This window comes from Cryptomeria japonica, chromosome 2 (assembly GCF_030272615.1).
Source record: "Cryptomeria japonica chromosome 2, Sugi_1.0, whole genome shotgun sequence".
Taxonomy (NCBI): Eukaryota; Viridiplantae; Streptophyta; class Pinopsida; order Cupressales; family Cupressaceae; genus Cryptomeria; species Cryptomeria japonica.
This window is the reverse complement of record NC_081406.1, coordinates 245,984,199-245,998,056: the sequence shown is the minus strand read 5'-3', so window position 1 is coordinate 245,998,056 and position 13,858 is coordinate 245,984,199.

Genomic DNA, 13,858 nt, shown 5'->3' with positions numbered 1-13,858 from the left:
AAAGCAATGGAAAGAAAAGGTAAGTTCAGAAAATTCTATGCTTTCACTCCCCAATGCTAGGATTGATATTACAGAGGCAAACGAGATTTGCGAAATACCGTTACCAACCACACCTCAATGGTTTCAGAATATATGAAATGAAAAACCATTTGCAAAACGTTGTAAAATCATGAGGGAGATCCGCTCCCTGAACCCATGAACAACATACACCTAAAAAGATATTACATCTAAGGGATGGGTTCATTTAAATTTTCAATACTGCATTTGTATTTTTCTTTACTGCATTGCATCGCATATCATCATTTCAAAGTGCATCATAGTTGCCTGCATTTCATATTACACAACATATAGTTACATATCATTATTACGTTCTCATATAGTTGCATCAATAAAGCAAGGAGATTGTCAAAGTCATTCACCTGTCTACATTGAAAGGAGCAAAGGTGGTCTCATTTCCTAGATACTTGTTCATGAAGTTTTAGGAGGTCTTTACTCATTTATCTTCAATGTCACCTTGTGATCGCGCTTTATCCATGGTTGAGTAAAGGTTTCACTGTTGAAACTTGTTACCCAAAATTTATCAATTCCTATATCTCACACATTAATCAATGCTCTAAGTCATTATAGATACCTAGTTGGTCATGTGGCTAGTGAAAAATTCAAAATTCTACTTCAGCGCTCTTGTAATTGTCATACCTAGGTAGGTTTCATTACTTACAAGTCAAGGCAAGGAAATAATAATAAAATAAAATAATGCCAAATATCCATCTCAAGGCAAAATACCACATATATATAACTGAAATATCATGCAAAAATGTGCAATAAAGCTTGACTAAGGGAACATGCGAGTAACTCCATTAGGGCTATGGATGCATGTTGGCAATGGAGCAATATTCGAGAGATTATAGTGGATAACCTTGTTAGAGCCCTAAAAGCTTGCTGGCAGCGAGGCTCTATCCAGGTTGCTTTTGAAGTCAGAATAACACACATAGCTAACCACATAGAATTCCAAGGGTATTTGATGGTTATAAGAGTCAGAATAAACTCAAGTGCACACACATGGGAAAAAGGAGATCAAAGTTTCAAGAATTGATGGATAAGTTTTTCGCGCCTCCACTCATAAATCTTGATTACATAGTGTGTTAAGATTGGATGATCTAAAGTCTTCTAAGAATGGATTGAGCTCCTATCTTTGAAATGTTTCACACCTTTAATTCAATAAGTGCATTTAGGAATGATAGACGCACACACTCATCCTTGTTCAAATACGAACTGCATCTTAATCTTGCATCTTGCATTAGCATAACTCATATCGAAAAGTTATTGTCTCCATATGCATCGCCTAGATCATCATGTCATCATAGGTCTGCATACTTGGGGACATAACTGAAAAAATCCTAAAAATTGTAAAGAGTCCTGAAAAAATCTTAAAAATTGGAAAATGATCTTGAAAAAATCAATCAAAAACATTCAGATAAAATATTTAAAATCCAAAAACATTTGCAAAACACAAAAACCCTAAAAATTGTAAAAATTCATGAAAAAACCCTAAACATCATAAAACTAAAAATAAAAAATCAACCAAAACTTGCAATGAAATGTCTCATGAGAAACAAATACCCTAGTAGATATCCTGCAAACACTTCGCACAAAGTTAAACAAAGGATATAACTATCTTATCAAACATCTACAACCAACCTAATCAAGTCTTATCAATCGCTAATATCCACATCAATGTGATCATTATCATGTCTTAGACAGAATCAGATACACTCGAAACCAGAAAGATCAGTCTTAAATGAGGTCCAAAACTTTTGAAACCAGATATTATCAACCATCACATCAAATAAATCAAAGCAAAGCCACAGTCAATTTAGCTGTTGAATTTTGTCTAATTTGGTTTTATCTTTTATCAATTGAAGAAGATCATGTTTCTATGCTGCTCAAGGATGTCCAAAAGTGACTAGACGAGCCATGATGGGCATGATCCTTTACTTTATTTGCTATTTTGTGGTGTGAAGCAATGAAGTTCCAGGGAAATTTCTCTAGTGGGTGTCTGTGATAGGAGACTTCAACCTCTGAATGCCACACATACCTCAACCCCTAGAGTAATTCCCAGAATGGAGGGTTCATTCCTTGTCTGCTATGTGTTTGTTTCTTGCAGTAAGATATCTACACATACTGGTTCCTTCTACCTTGGTGTACTAAGATTCATTATTACATAATAAGGTTCAATAATGATAACATATTGCACTGCAAATAAGGCAAATAAGAGTACTCATCACTATCATTCCTATCATATCATATCAATTTTTCTTTCAAGTTAACATAGTTTATTCTTCATTTTCTATTATCTCTTCACCATATTTTCTTAAACTATCTTTCTTACTAAAACTTCTTCTAAATCAAGAGGCACAAGCAACAATGTGTTTTTTCACAACAAAAACATTCATATAGGTTGCATATCATTTTAAGTTCATTTGCTATTAGTTAGATTGCATTATCACTTAAATAGATGTTACTTATATTCACTTCATTATTACTCAAGCTTAATTTCATCTACATGTCAATACATTAGATTCATTTAGATAAATAACATATCATTTTAGACTCATTATCATATAGAAGCATTAGTTGCACAACCATATCATCACATTTCATAAAATAGAATGCACTAGAATCATAAAAATGTATCACACACACATAACACATCAAATATACACATCATATAGAACCATACATCATAGAAATAACACAAGGAATGTAGAACATCACCAAGATGCATATCATATATCTCAAAAAGTGTCAGAATACATTATATAAAGTACAAGAAAAAGTCTCTCAACCAACACTGCTCATATCCCCAAGTGGATCCTGTCTGCTCGATCCTGCCCCAGGATGAGTTGATGATGCCCTAGGAGGATCCATCACGCCTCCGCTGCTCATCCGTCAACTCGTGTCCTTGCTAGATCGACTCCGAGATATATAATCTCAATAGCTAGGCCCCCTCTAATCCTTAGGAATGGTTCTCTCATATTCCTGTCTGTAATATATAGCCTTTTGAGTAGCAGTGAAAAATATATCAGATTGTCTTCGATCATCGGTCCCTGGGCCAAACAACTGATCATTCACATCCATGACCACTTTTGTCCTCCTTATTGTATCATCTCGCTCTTGCTGGAGACAATCTTTATCCACAATAGCCTTATCCCTCTCTCCTGCAATCTAATCTCTCTCTACCTCTAAAGCACCATATCCTCCGTGGAAGTGCTCCATATCATCCATTCAATGTTGTCGCAATGTGACAACTAGATCCTCTAAGCTCCTGATCTGAGCTCTCAACACCTGCTCGTCCTCACCCTCCTCCTCGCCACACCCCTTTGCAGTTGGCGCATCTCCAACCTGGGGCATCTCAATGTCCTACCTGCCACCATCCGCACCATCACTCCCCCCACTGCTAGATGATCTTGTCTCAGAATCATCACTCTAACTCCCATCTAGGTCAGAGCTTCTCATAGACTTGGTGTCTCCGCCGATGTTTACATCACCCTCACTATCCTCTTGCTTTGCCTCTTCTATTGCTACTATTTCTACCAAACCAATTTGACCTCCACCTCACACTCCTCCCCTATCCTAGCCTCCACCATCCCTCCCTCTCCCTCTCCCTCGACCTCTCCCTCCCTGTGCCCTCTTGTGTCGAATCTGCTGAGGAGAGATAGGAATCATAGGATCTATCAATGGTACTAGAATATGATGTACCCACCAAGCATCATACTACGGTGTGGCACCAAGATCTGCAACTCTAGTTGACCAACCCCAAAAGCAAAGTAAGTTGTCACATCTGGCACACCATGTACCTCCCCAAACTGACGGAGTACCCAACCAGGTAGATAGATGTCAATAATATTGTGTCTACCAACATCTTGACCAATGAGATAATGTTGCTACCTGCAATAAGGTAAATGTTGTGCATCATCAACCAACCGTGACAATCAAGATGCAGTCTCCAAGAGAAATACTATATTATATCAGTCTGATGTCTCCAATAAAGGATCTTCCCTTACGCCCTATGTCTAATGCCAGTCGTGTATCTATAGGCATATGGTTGCTCATCAGCAAGATCAACATGAACCATCGAATGAAAGATAGGCATATGATCCTAAGCCCATACCTGGAGCAAAGTGATACCACAACCAATGGATTTCTGCTCTAAGTATACAATACCATGGATCTGGTGATATAAAGTGGCTAATAAGCACATACCCCAAGCAAACACACATCTATTAATAATAATATCTCGAATGACTCTACCCCATCCGACAGGGAAACCATGTGTTCGTCGATCAGGAATAAGTAAGCCAACAACAACAAAGCACAAAATGACAGTAAGGTCATCATAATCAAGATCATCCCATGGGATCTCATATCGACCCCGTATGGATAAATCCTCATCTAAAAACTCAAACAAATCACACAGCCTGGCAACACCATCATCACAATGGAAAGTAACTTGGGCGCCATGAATGGGTATATGCAGAATGTGCCACACATCCTCCAATGTGATTGATGCCTCACTAGTAGGTAAGTGAAACGAACAAGTCTCAGAATGTCATTGCTCGACTAAAGAAGTAACCATGGCCTCGTTGGCCATAACCTCTGGCAAGTGCAATATGTGATATAAACCTAAATGTCTGACCAAGGCAGTCTTCTCAGTGATAAGCTTGTAGAGATGCTCGAGACCATCTGGCCTCATCTGCCTACCAACCAGAATAGGGTAACATGCCTACAAGATGAAACACATGAAAATACCAGATATTATATTCACATGACAAATATCAACTCATAAATTTTGAAAAAATCACAAAAAACATCAATTGTGAATCAGATATAAGGAAGACAGTCAATTGCACATTACTTAAGTCAAGTGTGCACCAATAAAATCAATTGTGCACCATTAACATCAATTGCACATCGTTTAAAGAATTTGTGAATTATTAAAGATAAATGTGCATTGCAAAACACAATTGCAAGCCAAATTAACATGTGTGAATTATTAAAGTCAATTGAACATAAATATAATCAATTGTGAACATAACGACAGTCAATTGCACATTGAATAAAAAAATTTGCTCTGACAAAAACGAGGAAAATTTTGAAAAACCAAGCAACAATGAGCAAAATTTTTGGAAAACTTACCAGGCCTCCAGTGTTTGTCGGTCTCTGATATGCACGCACTAGATCAAACAAGTGTAATCTCACCATGTCGCTTGCCATCATGCTCCAAAGTCGTAGGAAAGCACTAATATCAAGAAGAGCGCCACAAAATCAAATGATTGCAAATGAGCTAATTAAAGGACCTAATCACTATTTATAGCTCACAATTCGAGTTTTTACCTCTCCAACAGTTGCGGTCCCCCTGAACTTCAACGCACTTGTAGCACAATCAAATAAACTCGGACTCACACAAAACTTCACACAATTGCTCACTACAACAATATCAAAAAAATGGTCTCAGTTTCATAATTTTTCGACCACTTTTTCCGAGGGGGCATATTTACACTATAAGCGTCATCGGGGCATATTGGGGCATAAATTTTTTCGTTTTCTTTGAAACAACGTCGTTCTGACATTGTGTCAAAGAGGGGCAAATGTAGACACTGAAAAATGTCTTTTTCATCATGCACTAATTATTCGTCATAATTAATTGAGTAATTCTTTAATTATTTGATTAAGCTAATTATTCTTCTAAACTGACTCAATCATCATTCTTCATCTTATTAATTATCCAATTCCTATTCTCTAATTAATCAAACCCCTATTTCAAACATTAATTATTTAATTAATTATGATTAATTTCCTTAATTAAATAATAAAGATTATTTAATTAATTCTATTTCTAATGTTTAAATAATTTCATTTAAATTATTTAAATTAATTAACCTTATTCCTCCAATTCCTCAAATTCGAATTTCAAATAATTCCTTCTAATTTCATTTTTCTCAAATTCACAATTCCCCAAATGCGAATTTCAAATAATTTCATCTAATTTCAAATCACTAAATTCACATTTCACCAAATCTGAATTTCAGTTAATTTCATGTGCATTTCAGAATTCGAAATTTCAAATTCAAATCCAAATTGAAAATGAAAATGAAATTCAATTTCAATCTCCTACAGTACATATTGAAATCACAACTGATTGATCAAATCAGTTGACTAATCAGTTAACTCAGTTAACTCTTCAATCTCCCATTTTCACTCTAAATCGCCTTTTCTGACTAATCAATCAATCCACTTATCTCTCCAAACTATCTAGTTCGTTACTTAATCAAATGAGTTAACAAATCAATCAACTCTATTAATTGATCAATCTAAATCAGTTCACTCCCAATCAGGATTTGAGTTCAAAATCCCTTCCAATCTCTCATGAAAATCTATATAAACAACATCAATTTCTCAATTTCAAGCTAGATCACATTCTTCAAATCAATTCCAATCTATGCAGGAATTTCAGTGCAATACCTGAGAGCCACCCACGCAATTTCAGAGAAGAACAATGGAAGCACAAATCATAAATAGGGAGTTTGAATTCGTTTAAAGCTTTCATTTCTTTCATATTTGATATTCTATTGTCTTATGTTTGATTATACTTGATTAGTTAAAGATTTGTAATCGTCTTTACCCCCTAATCAAATTTATAATTTTATGATATTCAAGCATGAGGACAGACGGGTTGAGGTGACAAACAAAGATCTTGAAGCAATATTGACAAAGGATATTTAGCTACATAGAAGGGATTTGGTTACTAGATTGCCTAAAGTAATTTGGGCATACAAAACAACGACAAACTTCACATCCTATGAACTAGTAGATGGAAAAAAGGGAGTCGTGCCAACAGAATTTGAATACAAGACACTCTATATAATAGTATAGTTGTAGATGATCTCAACCAAGCCCATCAAGATCACATACACTAGTTGAATGCATTAGATGAGATGAGGATGGAAGCAGTTCAACATACTGAAATCATACAAAAATAGAGAAACAAGTGACATGACCAATTTATCAAGACCAAACAATCCAAGGAAGGTGATTGTGCATTGTTATTTTATTCAAGGTATAAAGAGCACAAAGGAAAAATTCAAACAAGGTGGTTAGGACCCTATGCAATTAAACAAGTATTCCCAAATGGAGCTATTCATCTCTCCATGATAGACCCAGTCCATTTCTCCTAATGGTGAATGGGCATAGGCTTAATTTACACAAGAAACCCCATGATAAAGAAATTTTTTTGTTTCACCTACAAAAAGAATTCATATCACCCCCAAAATCGCCCATCTCAGCTAGCCCATATGATGGCACCATTCCATTATCATCCCATGCACCAACTGTAGATGAACCATCTAGTTCACTCGTAGCCACTCCATCATAATAAATATTTCTTTTTTTCTATCACATGTACACACTGCACAAATAACGTCACTTTCATTTTTCTTTAATTGCATTGAGGAGCACACAACATAACACGTTAGTTGGGACCTAGGCATCCATTATCAATTGGGACCTGATTCAACACACACATAGAAACTACTACCTTTCAATGTAGTCATCAGTTTATTCAGTTGAATGCAACATAAGGCGACATGACTCCACATGCCATTGTTTCAATTTTCTATGCACAATACAAGGAACTTTTTCACTTCTGTGCATTCAACACTTGTTCCGCAACCAACATAATTTTTTGGCCATATGGCATTACCATACACTTAACAAACAACTCCAATGCAAGTACATGGATCACATCAATCCACCCATTATCACTCCATTCATGTTTAGCCATATGTGTAGCATAGCAATTTACATATCTTAAATAAGTATTCATCACATTTACTCATTTATTACATGATGGATCTTATTTTTTACTTGAACTTTGTGTGCATTTTTGTTCATTAAATTGTGATATATCATTACAAAATCCCAAAAGCTATACTTTCATACTCCCTACCATGCTATCATTAATTTGAGGAGTAATCAAACCTTTAGTTGGAGAGAGGTAGTCATTATGATTTAATGTCTTTTGCATTGTTGAAATGTTATCCATAATTATTTGGCGTCTAAAACTTGGCTTTAGTTGCATTAATCATTTTACATGAGTAAAAGACAACATTAGGCATTATAGTCATTTGATTACCTTACATAAGGAAAGAAGAAAAAGAAATTTGGAATTGTAAGTTGATAGGGCATTTAGAGTTTGGAAGGTCAAAATCAAAGTGAAGTGCATAAAGTGAGGTAGTAATTTTTTTTTGGGATAATTTAATTGCCAAAGCAGAAAGGATGGGTGGCAACATTATCAAGAGAGAGCCTATAGACCATACTCTTCTCCTAGAAAATGCAGTGTGTTTTCTATTCTTTAAAAGGTATGAGTGGATTCGTTATTATTTAAATATTACATAATATAATGATGGTATGACAAAATTATTTGCAAAAAATTTCCAAAAAAAGGGGTAGTGATTAAAGGGATGAGAGTGGAAGTATCTAAGGCAAAAAAATTAGAAGTATATGGTCTTCCTATGATAGGAGAAGCTTATTTGACATCTCCAAATGCAATCTCAGTCGTGGTAAAATTTCCATAACCAAGAGAGAGCTTTGAATCTTCATCTAAAGGGACCAAGTGCCTCCATACCACCACTGTGGAAAGAAGTACAAACCCATGTGATTGGGTATTTCACTTGTGATGAACGATATTTCCTTCTTTACATCTCATTTCAAGTTATTAAGTCATCTATGCCATAATATACTGGTAAATGTTCCAAATTGCCTACACCTTATGCTCACTAGGATGGATGTAGAGTTTAGAAGAAAAAGGACATATTCATCTCTGTCACACCACTGCTTGGTTGTTTTTTTAAATAAAAGAAGTTTATCTTCTCAATTCCCAAACATTACTAGGAAGAGTTTTGTGCTTGGGATAACTTTTAAAATAGACTCTTATGACACATTCCAGTTGATGATGATAGAGTTGAGGAAGATAATGGTGGAGCTAAGGAAAATATTGAAAAATCAAGGGAGGTAGAGGAACTTCAAACCCCTAGGGAAAATGTGTCAAGAAATATTTGAGATAACCTACCTCCTCCTTCATTGCCTATACCTACCCCTGGGGAGTATAGGAGTGAGGAATTGCAATAAAATCAACATGTAGCATCTATGAATTTACCCACAGTATCCCAGCCTGGAAGCCCTGTTCCTCCATCTCCACCTAAATTTTTTAAAAGAAAGGAACCTACTTCTTCCTCTTCAGTTAAGAAGAAGCATAAGAAACAAAAGACTAGAGTAGTATAAGAAATAAAATCTTAGAAATAAATCTAAGAAGTAGAAGCTTGCGGAGGAGCCTAGGAAACAAAAACCTAGAGAGAACCCTGGGAAAATGAAGCCTAAAATAATACTTGAAGAACCTAGGGCTGAAAAGAAACCATCGAGGTAGAAACATAACAAGGAAAGACTTAAAACCTAGAGGTAGCCAAAGAGACGTTCACATTTCGTCGAGAAGAAAAACATTGCAGGAGAGAAAAAGTATTGGGAGAAGGAGAACGTTTTTAATGTTGAGACTAATTCAAAAAGAGAGTATTTATTCAGGAATTGAAAAGATGAAACCGTGGGTAGAAAATGCAAAAAGATGAATCCATGGGTAAGAAAACACAAGAATTTTTTGTACAATCCAGCTCAAAGACTGAAACAAATGATGTAGACCCTTAAATAGCCAATAAAAAGGCTAAGGACACACCAAGCCTAGGACAAAATGATATAATCTCTCGTATCAAATATGATAATGATGATGTTGGGATGGATACTAGTCTTGATAATTTTCTCATGGGACAAGAAGAGGATAGTGAGTTGCAGTCAAATCTTAATAAAATTAAGGAATTAGAAGAGTATGATGAATAATAATGAACAACAGATACCCTAACTAGTACTGAGAGGGGGGGGTGAATCAGTACAGACAAAAAATTTCTCAACAACTTATCAAGTTAAAGCAATACCAACTGGTTGTCTTCATCATTTAAATTAACCATGGCAATACTGGTTAAACACAGTAAGACTTTAGACAACATAAACTGATAAGTCTGAACACTTCAAATACATCCAATACTTGATAACAACTTCACCAATAAACATATGCATGTGGTGTGTCACCAGTACCATAACCATTAGCTCTGCATGCATAATCACTCAAACAAAGAATCACATGAAAAATGCACAACACATGACACACTGATTTTTCACATGGAAACCCAAATGGGAAAAACCACGCTGGGGATGAATAACCACAAGCTTGTTTTTGAACTCTTTTGAAGCTCGCTCTGTTAGGAGCCTAGTCCAGTTAAAGACTTTACAATAAGGTTATGCTACGAGCCGATCTTGTTAAAGATCACCCAGTTAAGGGATGGCTATATACCATGTTAAAGGTTGAAACCCTGTTAAAGGTTACCTTGCTAGAGGATTTAAAGAACTCGATGATCTTGAGTCACCTGGTTAGAGGATTAACAACAAGCCTATTAAAGCTACCCGGTAAAGGGATTTTCCAACTGTTGAAATGGTTAGAAGACAATAGGTAAAAACTCTGATCTCATAACAACACTACATGTCAAGGCAGATCCTTTTCAGTTCCTCTACTTCTGCAATCACTCTGCAGTTTTCTCTTACTGGTCTGGCAAGTATCTCATCACTCGGATACACACACAACTTTTGCCAACAACTTACAATAACAAACATCATCAACCTTATAGACAACAATTAGGTTGGTAGCATAAACCCTAAACCCTAAGCATCTCAGGTTTACAATACAGGCAGTCCAATCCTGACCGTCCAAACACTTTGCATAGAGCAATACAATTTCAAATAGATCACAAGACAATCTGCATTGTTCATTCTTCACCACACATGGGTATCAGTAACTCATCAGGCTTTCTTCTCATACCGGCAAGAAGAATGTTCATTCCCGATGTAGACTTTTAATATAGTCGACATTCTCATACAAGATCCTCAAGGAAATCCTTCATGTGAAAAAAGCTGACATGGCACCTCGATCTCATCCTCATTTCTTAGCTAACTCATCACAGAATGTCATCGGTTGCATCGCACAAGCTGGATTGCCAAACCAGAAACCCTAGAGCTAAGACTACCAACCGGTAGTCACACTTACTGAAACCCCGACACCGATTCACTGCATTTCATCATATCAGTTCACCAACTTCTTTCAATTTGCATATCAGTTCACTTACACTTATTGACATCAATACAATATACATTAGCGTCATATCAACATGTTGGTTCATCATATGCCAACAATCTCCCCCTTTGGCATTGATGGCAATACTTAGTGTAGCATTGCAACTATAGACATCATAGACCAGTGTATCTGCATTATCGGATATCTTCTCCTCCATACATCAGATATGTTTTCCCCATACATCAGATATCTTCTCCCCCTTTGACAATAATGCCAAAGTGGAGGCACAAGCTTCCATTCTCTATTATGTTGCTCCCCATATAGAGTAGCATCCTTCAACACATCAATACTGAAAGATTTGACACTATAGTACCTGACTGATGTGGAGCACACAACTCTAGTTGACTTCATGAAGGGGAAAAATCCCTAATTCACCTCTCAAATAGGTAAATGTAGTCTTTGGTAAGGGCTTAGTGGATATATCTGCTAGTTGCTCCTTACTGGAAACATGTTGTAGTACAACCTCCTTATTCTGAACTTTCTCTCTCAAGAAGTGATATTTAAGCTCAATGTGCTTAGTTCTAGCATGCAATATTGGATTCTTGGAAATATTTATTGCACTTGTGTTGTCACAAAATATATCCACTGGTTCAAATATAGGTACTTTGAAACCTTCCAATACATGTTTCATCTAGATTGCTTGAGTGCAATTCATAAATGCAGCCACATATTTTTCTTCAGCTATAGACTGAGAAATACAGCTCTACTTCTTACTTGTTCATGAGACTACTCTTCCACCAAGAAAGAGCGCTCCATTGGTTGTGCCCTTCCGATCGTCCAAATTACCTGCCCAATCAGTATCGGTATATACTTTGAGGTTATAGTCACCATTATATGGATACTACAATCCATAGTCAATTGTTCCTTTCAGATATCTAAGAATCCTTTTGACAGCTACCAAGTGGGATTCTCTAGGACATTTATGAAAATGAGCTACTATGCCCACTGCATGAGCAATATCTGGTCAGTTGTGCACCACATAGTGTAACTTACCAACCATTGATTGGTACTCCTTCTCATTCACCAACACTAAATCATCTTCCTTAGTTAGTTTATAGCCGGTCACCATCGGTGTACCAACCGGTTTTCTCTCCTCCATACCAAAGGTTTTCAATACCGTTTGGAAGTCTCTTGGCAAGAAGAGCTTCAAACTCCATCATAATTTCTTCATCATCCATACCTCTGCTTTGCATGGATTCATAACTCATACTTGCTTCTTTTCCTTTTATGGTTGGTGCAATAGATGCTCTACAAGCTAACTCAGTCTTCTAAATACTACCATCATAGCTATTCAACTCATATGCAGTTAACTTTGCAATGATAGAGTCTAAGGATACCTTGGTTTTGTAAACAGACCTCAGTTCCTAGATAGCAGCAGCTCTGATTGCATAGACTGGTAACAATGATCTCAAGACTTTATTGACAAGAGTGGAATCATTAATCGTCCACCAGAGCTCTTGATATCTCCAACAACAGTTTTGATTCTTATGCCATATTGTTGAATGGTCTCACCTTCAACCATCCTCATGTCTTCAAATTTTCCTCTAAGGCTCTCTTCCTTAGCTTGCTTTACATGTTCATTACCGCCATAAATAGTTTCCAATGTGTCCCATTAATCTTTAGTAGTGTCCTTATCTTAAACATCAATGAACTCAATATCAGACAAACTGCTAATAAGAGCTTCCATGGCTTGCCCATTTTCTTGAATCTCTCTCTTCTGATCATTGGTTCGAGTGCCAATGGGAATCACATAGGCATTCTCAACATAGCTCCAGTGTTGAGCACTCAAACTCTTGATATAGATCTTCATTCTATCCTTCCATATGTTGAAGTTATCTCTATTGAACATAGGACCTTCCCTCTTCATCATTAAGGCAGGATCTGTTACCTCAAGCGGTTAAGCTTATATCACCAAGGACCTGGAGTTGCTCTGATACCAATTGATGAATAATGATGAACAACAGATACCCTAACTAGTACTGAGAGGGGGGGGTGAATTAGTACAAACAAAACTTTCTCAACAACTTATCAAGTTAAAGCAATACCAACCGGTTGTCTTCATCATTGAACTTAACCATGGCAATACCGGTTAAATAAAGTGAGACTTTAGACAACATAAATTGATAAGTCTGAACACTTCAAAAACATTAAATACTTAATAACAACTTCACCAATAAACATATGCATGTGGTGTGTCACCAATACCATAACCATTAGCTCTGCATGCATAATCACTCAAACAAAGAATCACATGAAAAATGCACAACACATGACACATAGATTCTTCAAGTGGAAACCCAAATGGGAAAAACCACGGTGGGGATGAATACTCACAAGATTGTTTTTGAACTCTTTTAAAGCTCATTGTGTTAGGAGCCTAGTCCAGTTAAAGACTTTACAATAAGGTTTTGCTAGGAACTGATCCTGTTAAAGATCACCCGGTTAAGGGATGGCTATATACCCTATTAAAGGTTGAAACCCTATTAAAGGTTACCTTGCTAGAGGATTTAAAGAACTCAATGATCTTGAGTCACCTGGTTCGAGGATTTACAACAAGCCTATTAAAGCTAC